General features: G+C 44.6%; 1 long non-coding RNA gene across 1 annotated transcript; it reads right to left on the bottom strand.

Moving 5' to 3' along the window:
• Window positions 1-6,452: 6,452 nt before the first annotated feature.
• LOC142796042 (uncharacterized) lies at window positions 6,453-8,910 on the bottom strand. Its single transcript, XR_012893501.1, has 3 exons — window positions 8,849-8,910; window positions 8,595-8,682; window positions 6,453-6,657 (listed from the first exon to the last, which is right to left on the bottom strand). It is a non-coding gene; the product is annotated as an uncharacterized LOC142796042 (long non-coding RNA).
• Between the last annotated feature and the right edge of the window lie 226 nt (window positions 8,911-9,136).

The raw sequence follows: 9,136 nt of genomic DNA, 5'->3' as shown, positions 1-9,136 counted from the left end.
TAGATGGATGGATGGATAGATAGATAGACAGATAGATAGATTGATAGATAGATAGATAGATAGATAGATAGATAGATAGATAGATAGATAGATACGCTCAAAGTCGCTGAAGTTGGCTAAGAAATGCTTGGAATTTAATAAAGTTGACATAACCTATTTCTTCACAAATGTATTGTGTATTATTTCTCGTAAGACAAGAAATATGCGTATATTGAAATAAAAGTCCATTCTTTCGGTTAAAAAATCGCTTTTGGCGGCGTACTGTTTTCAGAGCTTACAATAAAATTTGTCTGGAAATGTTAGTTTACTGCCTAATGCCAGTGACGTAGGCACATACCCGTTTGTTGATTCAACTATGTACTCCATATGCTGACCCGCATCTCCCTAATGAAGCAATAACTACATTCTCCGCGCCTATTCCGACCAAAGTTTTGTACATTTTGTACACTTCGGGACGTTACCCACTCGTTATCAACTTTTTCTCCCCCCCCTATGCCCCGCCGCGGTGGTCTAGTGGCTAACGTACTCGGCTGCTGACCCGCAGGGCGCGGGTTAGAATCCCGGCTGCGGCGGCTGCATTTCCGATGGAGGCGGAAATGTTGTAGGCCCGTGTGCTCAGATTTGGGTGCACGTTAAAGAACCCCAGGTGGTCTAAATTTCCGGAGCCCTCCACTACGCCGTCTCTCATAATCATATAGTGGTTTTGGGACGTTAAACCCCACATATCAATCAATCCCCCCCCCCCCCCCCCCCCTATCCCGCACTCCAACAAATACGGCTCATTGTTTGGAATTACGTCAATCAGCAAGCTGGCACACACATTTCTTCAGAGTAAGGGAGAGACAGCTGAAGTTACAAGTTCTTCCGTACTAGTCATGCGCCCACACCTTACGCACGCGTACGTGGTATTCTAGAAAATTTTGGTAACTCGATTCAGTCTCATTTTTCTTCAACTTGTAACATTTGGACACAGAGTGATGAAGTAAACTTTAGTGCTCATTTGTAAGATGTATACACTGTCTATGGTTGTTTTGGATGGTTCGTTTGTGTATGGCCATACAAGTTCAGTTTACAATAAAACTTTCATTTCTTGATCGCCTGTTCATTGCCACTGGTCCATTAAACTAGGGATGGCTTTATGCTAACCGATGGTAGTGAACCATGTAATCTAAATCATTAAACAATTTAATTATGGGACATTTCTCTGTCGCATGATGTCACGCTTCGGCAGTGGTGGTGGCAACGTCCACACCCTGTTTTTCACCTTTTCGGTGGGTGTCAACATAGCAATAGCAGCAGGACATGTTGTTTCCCAAGAAACTTCCGGTTTCTGCAATTATCACTATCAAATGTCCGCTGGCAAAGTAAGGATCCGGCCTGCAAAAAAAAAATTGCAGATCCTACGTACAGTGGGAGTCAATGATATGTGAAGCACAAATAATAAAGGTTGATATGTGACTTTAAAATCACCCCAACGTTACAAAGTGGAGGTATATTATACCGTATACAACTTCCGTGTCATGATTATCATGTTTAGATGTGTCGTTTACTTTCGCCTTCTATTCACGTCACGTGATGCCAAATTTAGTATATGTGGAGCTAGCGAAACGGCGCGAGCACTATATGAATGTTGTATGATGTCATGTTCTTACATGGCACGCGTGTCATGATTATAATGTACATGACTGCACCAGTCATATATCTTCGTCATTTATTGACGTTACGTAACACCAAATTTGGTATGTGGGGATCTAGCGAGATGGCCGCGAGTACATCATGAAAGGCCGAATATATTCAAACGTAACGATGACGCGCGCGCATGCTGGGCACTGCAACGCTACGTTAGCAAAAGGCGAGCACTTTACTAGAGAGTTTTAGTACTGCGCACGCTGCGTACGTGGCAGCGTTGCGTACGTAAGGACGCCACGTTCTGCGTATTGCGCATGCGCAGACCGCAACGCGCACGTATCGCGTTACGTACGCAGCCGTTACGTACGCACGCATGAGATGCGTGCGTGCGTGCGTACGTATGAGGTGATCGCGCCGCTTTCGAACAAGTTCGCGAAAGCGCGAGACTTCGTTTTGCAAAATGGCGGCATTGAAGGCAAGCACCGACCGGCTCTGTGGCTTAAAATATGGCCATAATCTGGCTATAACACTTGGATTGGCTCACATTGGCTGTCAACAACATGTCTTCTATTTTGATCTACCAGATGGCGCAACACGCTTCACGCTCGTTACGTATGCGGGTACTACGGCGTACTAAAAGCCGATTAGTGGCAAACGACGCCACGTAACGCAAGGCGCTTGCGTGATGCGTACGTAGCACCATTCCGCAGTACTAAAACTCTCTATTGTCTGACGCCACGCGCGATCGGCGCTACCAGGGTCCGTCGGCGCGGTCCGACGGCAACCGGTGCGAAATGAACATGCTGCATTTGGCGCAGATGCGTTACCCAGACAACACTGTGTCTGCCACTTTTGGTGACGAAGAGACGCCGCGTGCGCTGAAACGCGCATGCGTCAGAACAACGCAGTGCGGCACGGGCCTGCCAGTATATGGCAGAAGCGGGGCCCGGCGTGGCAACGGCTGCGCGTACGCGCGCCGGGTCACGTCCAAGTGTATCGGCACATTGACCGTGGCAGGTATCCATGCTCTCACATGACATGCATCTTATGACTATCATGTTTACACCAGTCACATACCTTCGTCATCCATTGACGTCACGTAATACCAAATTTGGCATATGTAAAGCTAGCAAAACGGCCGCGAGCGCATCATGAGTGTGGCATGTGGTTAAGTTGTTACATGACACGCATGTCATGGTTATCATTTTTGGATGCGTCATTTACCTATGTCGTTCGTTCGCGTCACGTAATACAGAATTTGGCACAAGTGAAGCTAGCAAAACGGCCGCGAGCGCATCATGGGCGTAGCATGTAGTCATGTTGCATGACCCGCATATCATGATTATCATGTTAGCGCCAGTCACATACCTTCGTCATCCATTGATGTACCGTAATACCAAATTTCGTATATGTGACGCTAGCGGAATGGCCGCGAGCGCATCATGAGAATGCGTTTTGTCATGTTGTTACATGACAGGCATGTCATGATTTTCATTCTAAAGTCTGTCGCTTGTGTTCAGCATGCAATCATGTCATACCATATCAGTTTTGCAACATGTCATGTGAACGAAACCGTGCACCGCAAGAGCAGCAAGACTGTGATATGTAAATCACGACATTTATGACATAGATGTCAAAATTTCCATGTTATGACAAGTAAGATATGCTCGTCATACAGTCATTTTATGTATTACCTAGTTTGGTATCGATAACATTATTCAAACGGCCTGTTGAGCTAAAGGTCATAGTCGGCAACATAGATAGATACATAGATACAGTCAAAGTCGCCAAAGCTCACTAAGAAATGCTTCGCATTTAACAGTTATTGACAAGCTTTCCTAACGTGGTCCAGTCCTGCATGAACGCGAGAGGTGTCTGTGGGCGCCACATGGAGCACGCGTCAGTGTCGCTGAGACACGCAGTCGGCGTCGCAAAAAAGCGCGTGAACAGACCGTGGAGAAAGAAAGAGAGAAATAGAAATAAACGTTTATTTCGGAACAGTGTTCCGAGCAATGCCCGGTATCTCCATAAGGTGGAAGAGTTTCTCGGTCCAGGAACCCTCTGGCTTGAACTGGCCTCCTGGCTCTCGCGACGAGTTCTCGCTAGTCTTCCAGGTCCTCTAGAATGAGCTTGGCCTCCCACGTTTCGATCAGGCAGTCGTCGTTCATTTTTGGTGCTTGGTCCCGCTCCGGTTGCATGTCGTGGTTTGCATTGACCTGGTATACCAGGAGCAAGTGCACCAGTGTGTCTGGTACGCTGCAGAGCAGGCACATGTAGCCCTGTGTCGTTAAGTAGAGGTGGTGCATGTTCCATGTATGTACATGTTGCTTTGTAGGTGTCTGAAAATTGTGCTTTTTTGTTTGGTTAGTTTTGGATGGGTTGGAAGGTACACTCGTCGCTCCAGTTTGTAGTGCTGAGGTAGTGACGAATACGTGTTTTCTACAACCTCCGATACTGCAGCCGCGGATTGGGTATCTTTTGCTTCCACAGCAACCCCGCTGACGTGCTCGTGGGCAGCGGCATGGGCTGCTTCATTTTCCTGTAGACGTCTGCCTTCAGGAACCCAGCCTTACGCAGGTATATGGAACTGGAGCGCCTCGCCGTTGCAGGATGATAATTGCATCGGCTGAGACGAGGCCCTTCGCATAATTCTGGCAAACGGCTTGGAAGTCGGTGAAGATCAACACGGCGTCCTCCCACGTGGTGGGGGGGAGAGTGACTGCCGCTACTTCTGCTGCGTCTGAGTCGCGTGTCTTGACCGTGGTCGACGCTAACTCTCGGCCTTGAGAGTCTACGCTGGTAGCGTACAAGTTTCAACGTGGATACTTCACCGCGTCGGTATAACGGGCACCCGACTCTTGCTTGAGCTTTCATTGAATAGCTCCCGCACAATCCTTTCGTCTACCTTTGTGGAATGTCGCCTGCATGTTGCATGAGATAGGTGCGAGGGACAGGGACTCTCGAACGTCAGCTGGGATGCGCTTTTAAATGCGAAGCATTTCTTAGAAAATTTTGGTGACTTTGAGCGCATCTATCTATCTATCTATCTATCTATCTATCTATCTATCTATCTATCTATCTATCTATCTATCTATCTATCTATCTATCTATCTATCTATCTATCTATCTATCTATCTATCTATCTATCTATCTATCTATCTATCTATCTATCTATCTATCTATCTATCTATCTATCTATCTATCTATCTATCTATCTATCTATCTATCTATCTATCTATCTATCTATCTATCTGTCTGTCTGTCTGTCTGTCTGTCTGTCTGTCTGTCTGTCTGTCTGCCTGCCTGCCTGCCTGCCTGCCTGCCTGCCTGCCTGCCTGCCTATCTATCTATCTATCTATCTATCTATCTATCTATCTATCTATCTATCTATCTATCTATCTATCTATCTATCTATCTATCTATCTATCTATCTATCTATCTATCTATCTATCTATCTATCTATCTATCTATCTATCTATCTATCTATCTATCTATCTATCTATCTATCTATCTATCTATCTATCTATCTATCTATCTATCTATTATCTATCTATCTATCTATCCGTTTCGTTAATGGTATCAATACCAAATTTGGTATGGCATAACGTGACGATATGACGAGCATAACTGACTAGTAATAATGTGACTATCATGTCATGATTTACATTTCTTGGCCTTGCTGCTCTTGTGGTGGTTTTGTTCACATGATATGTTGCAAAATGAAATGACTACATGGTGAACACAAGGGACAGACCTTAACGACGAAATCATGACATGCATGTCATGTAAGTCATGAGCCATGACTACGTGCCTCGCTCATGGTATGCTTGCAGCCATTTCGTCAGCTTCACCTATACCAAATTAGGTAATACAGGACGTGAATGGTTGACGGGTTGGGGCTGGTGCAAACATGATAATCATGAGACGCGTGTCATGTAACAACATGACTACATGCCACACTCATGAAGCGCTCGCGGCTGTTGCGCTAGCTTCGCGTGTACAAAATTTGTTATAACGTGACGTGGACGGATGACATATGTGAATGAGGCCCGCCACGGTGGTGTAGTGGCTAAGGTACTCGGCTGCTGACCCGCAGGTCGCGGGATCAAATCCCGGCTGTAGCGGATGCATTCGCGGTGGAGGCGGAAATGTTGTAGGCCCATGTACACAGATTTGGGTGCACGGTAAAGAACCGCAGGTGGTCGAAATTTCCGGAGGCCTCCACTACGGCGTCTGTCATAATCATATGATGGTTTTGGGACGTTAAACACCACAAATAAATCGATCAATCAAATGTAAATGACACGTCCAAATTTGATAATCATGACATGTTTGTCATGTAATGATGATATGCCTCTCGTCTCTGCTTCGAATACTAGGCACTCAGACTTCTCGGGGGCACAGTTTACGCCGCACTGTCGGAGATACCTTTCGATGGTGTTCACGGCATCTTGTCAGCAGCTCTTTTGGCTCCCGATGTTCAAAGCTTCAGTACAGAGTGTGATGTCGTCAGCATACGTCGCGTGCCGCAGAACGGGTATTTTATCGAGAACTTTAGGCAGATCAATCATAACCACGTTAAACAGTAGTGATTAGATGAACGAACCCCGCGGCTTGCCACTCTTTAGGTAGTGTGAAGGTTTTGCTGCGGATGTCCCAGATGCGAACAGTTGCTGTACGGTCCATTAGAAACTTTCTGACATACGTGTAATGCTTGTGCATCTACTCAGACATAAGTTTGTATCAGGATCCTTGCCATCGTGATGAATTAACAGTACTTTCAAAAATAAAAAAGGACAATGTTTAAGGAAAATCAGACAATTTATTACTGCAACGTGCACATTGGATAGTACCGATCTGTGGAGTTATTTTTTGGCGTAAAGATCAGCACGTGAAGTGAAGCTCTCGTGGACTTGCCTGACAACATGGTGAACTTGGGCAATTGAAGCTGATCTAGCACGTGGTCTTACTTAAGAAGCGTATCTCTGCCAGCTGACTCCATTTCAGCGGATTGCCTTGCAAAGGCTCCTAAAAAGCATAGCAAAAAGAAGGTCTAAATTACAAAGAGCAGTGAGCAAATGTGTGCATTTTTCATTTGAAAAAGTTGTTAGGGTTTGACCTTAGCTCGAAGCCAACCTAAGTTTAAACTTTGTGTGTAAGAGAGATATATATCTTTATATTGAGAACATAGCTTTAAAGAGGCATCCTTCGGAAGAAGACGTCACATTATGGGCTCTTGAAGCGCGAATTAGTTAATTGGGTGTTAGAACCTGCTACCATCTGAAGCAGACTCGAGTGTTACTGACTCATTGATGACAGAGAAAAATAATCGTCCCATCGCTGTCTTGCGCGTCTTTTCTCGACAGAGTGGTTCTTTCCACTTAGAAAAAGCCATGTAAGAGATATAGGACTATAATTGTTGTGAGGAATAACTACGCCCAAAATATACATTTTTTGTCCTAGGAGTTTAAAGTTCTCGCTGAATGCTCACTTATGCCCTACTCAACGGGTGGTTCGTATTCGCATCCCGCTATATACCGAAAATGCACGGTTTGCGCGCAGAACAATCATCATGAAGGAAACTGTGGAAGTGTTGGTTATTTATAGTCGTGTACTAGATGCCAAAAAGCAATTAGGTTCAGCAACCACTTACCCTTATCCGCTATACTGTGACTCCTACACGTATGTGACCTAGAAGAAAAGGAGTGAAGCACCCTTACCCTCCCCCTCTTCCCTAACTGGGGCCTCTGGCAAGACAAAGCCGTCGAGAAGAAACCAGCTGATAACCTTCTTCGCTTTGCCGCCGACTGTACTCGCACAAATGCCCCGCTGCATCTAAAATTAGCATGCATTAATCCTGACATGAATTAATTGTAGTGAAGTGGCACTCGAAGAGCATTTTCGGAGCTTAATTTTGTGCTGTGGTTCGGCAGTGTGACTTGAATGACGTATGCCTTGTACATACCTGAATAAGCAGAGCACGTTTTGTGACTGGAGACGCTCGTATTCCTTCTACCTACTAAACTTCGGAATGAATGCTATTTCTACCTTTTTAAGAGCGCATCGAAACATTTAGGTAATGACTTCTTTTTATATACACACTGGTAATTCCTTTACTGCGGCTGTGTTTGCCGCCCTTTATAGAACAAATTTAGTTGATTCTCTTGATGGTGGATGTTCCGATGAAGTAAAAAAAAAATACGGTGACTGTTCCTTACATATGCGCATATACATAACTGCGTTAAATTATATAAGAACAGGGGTAGTGTTTGCCTCGAATTCTAATCTCTCGCAGGATGTTGTTACTTCCTGCACCGTGTGTCATACACAATGAATAAAATACGTTCACTTGTTACATGACTGGGAAGTTCAAGATGAATCTTAAGATAGGACGCACCTTTAGATCAGCAAGTGAGTGTACGTGTCTGTTGTTGCTACGTGTACGTCTTCGCTTTTTCCAGGAGTTTATCATTACTGCTCAATTTTGTAGGTGTGATAGACCGATGTGTAGCCTCTATTAGATATTGTTTTCTTTAGCTCTTTGCGTACAATGCTCATTCAGCTTTCTTTACCACGGGATACGTAAAGTGTAGGGGGAATAGCCGCTTGTAATTAGGAGCAACTGGCTGGATACCTAAAGAAAGCAAACTCACAAGGGGGAGACAGGAAGTTAAATGAACAAATGAAATTTAAAAAGACAGCGGATATAACGTAGCTGCAGAAAGCACATTACCGGGTAGATTGGCGGAACAGGGAATAAGCCAATGCCCTGCCGTAGGCGCAGTCAGGATGATAGTGATGATTTATGCTCACGGCTCTAAAAGCAAGATAACATCAACGTCTTGCAGAGGCTCAACGTACAGTTTGTATTGAACGTTGTGTATTGGCCAGAATGATCGCTCGATTGAAAGCTATGCAATTGCCAAATTTGTTATATTATTCGCACCATACTCTCTAGCACTTACCGCACAAAAGCGCAGCAATAACAGCGATAGTTGAAATGAATTGTTTGCCGTCCATCTTCCTCGGTTTCAGCAATTCCAGTCAGGAGCGCTAGAATGAAAAATAAACGAATAATTTGGTAAGTACCAAGCTTATTAGGGAAATTCATTGGACGTAATGTAGCCTGTTCGAAATTCAGAGAGTGATTTGTCATCACGATTCTAACTAATATTAGAGGCTTTCAGGCTAATTCTAACAATATTATTTGGTTTCTTACAAACTCAATTCACTTGATGATAGTACACAAACGCAGGAGTACCAGGAACATAGTTCTCCGGCACTAGCAGGCACTTTTATAATGCAGCACGCAGCGTCATAAAGTACTTGGAAAACAGAGCAATTTAGATAATTGAAGTATCATGAAGAAAACAGGTGTTTCGTGAAAACATCAGGAAGATTGACTTTTGACAGACTTCCTCTGCGCCTACACGTAATTACGCTATGAAAATCACCAGCCGGATTTTGAACCTGGATTCAACGTCCACATCCTGCAATCACTGAAATT

Source organism: Rhipicephalus microplus, unplaced genomic scaffold (assembly GCF_043290135.1).
Source record: "Rhipicephalus microplus isolate Deutch F79 unplaced genomic scaffold, USDA_Rmic scaffold_1043, whole genome shotgun sequence".
Classification (NCBI taxonomy): domain Eukaryota; kingdom Metazoa; phylum Arthropoda; class Arachnida; order Ixodida; family Ixodidae; genus Rhipicephalus; species Rhipicephalus microplus.
The sequence above is the reverse complement of the archived record's forward strand: the minus strand, read 5'-3'. Positions and strand labels throughout refer to the sequence as shown.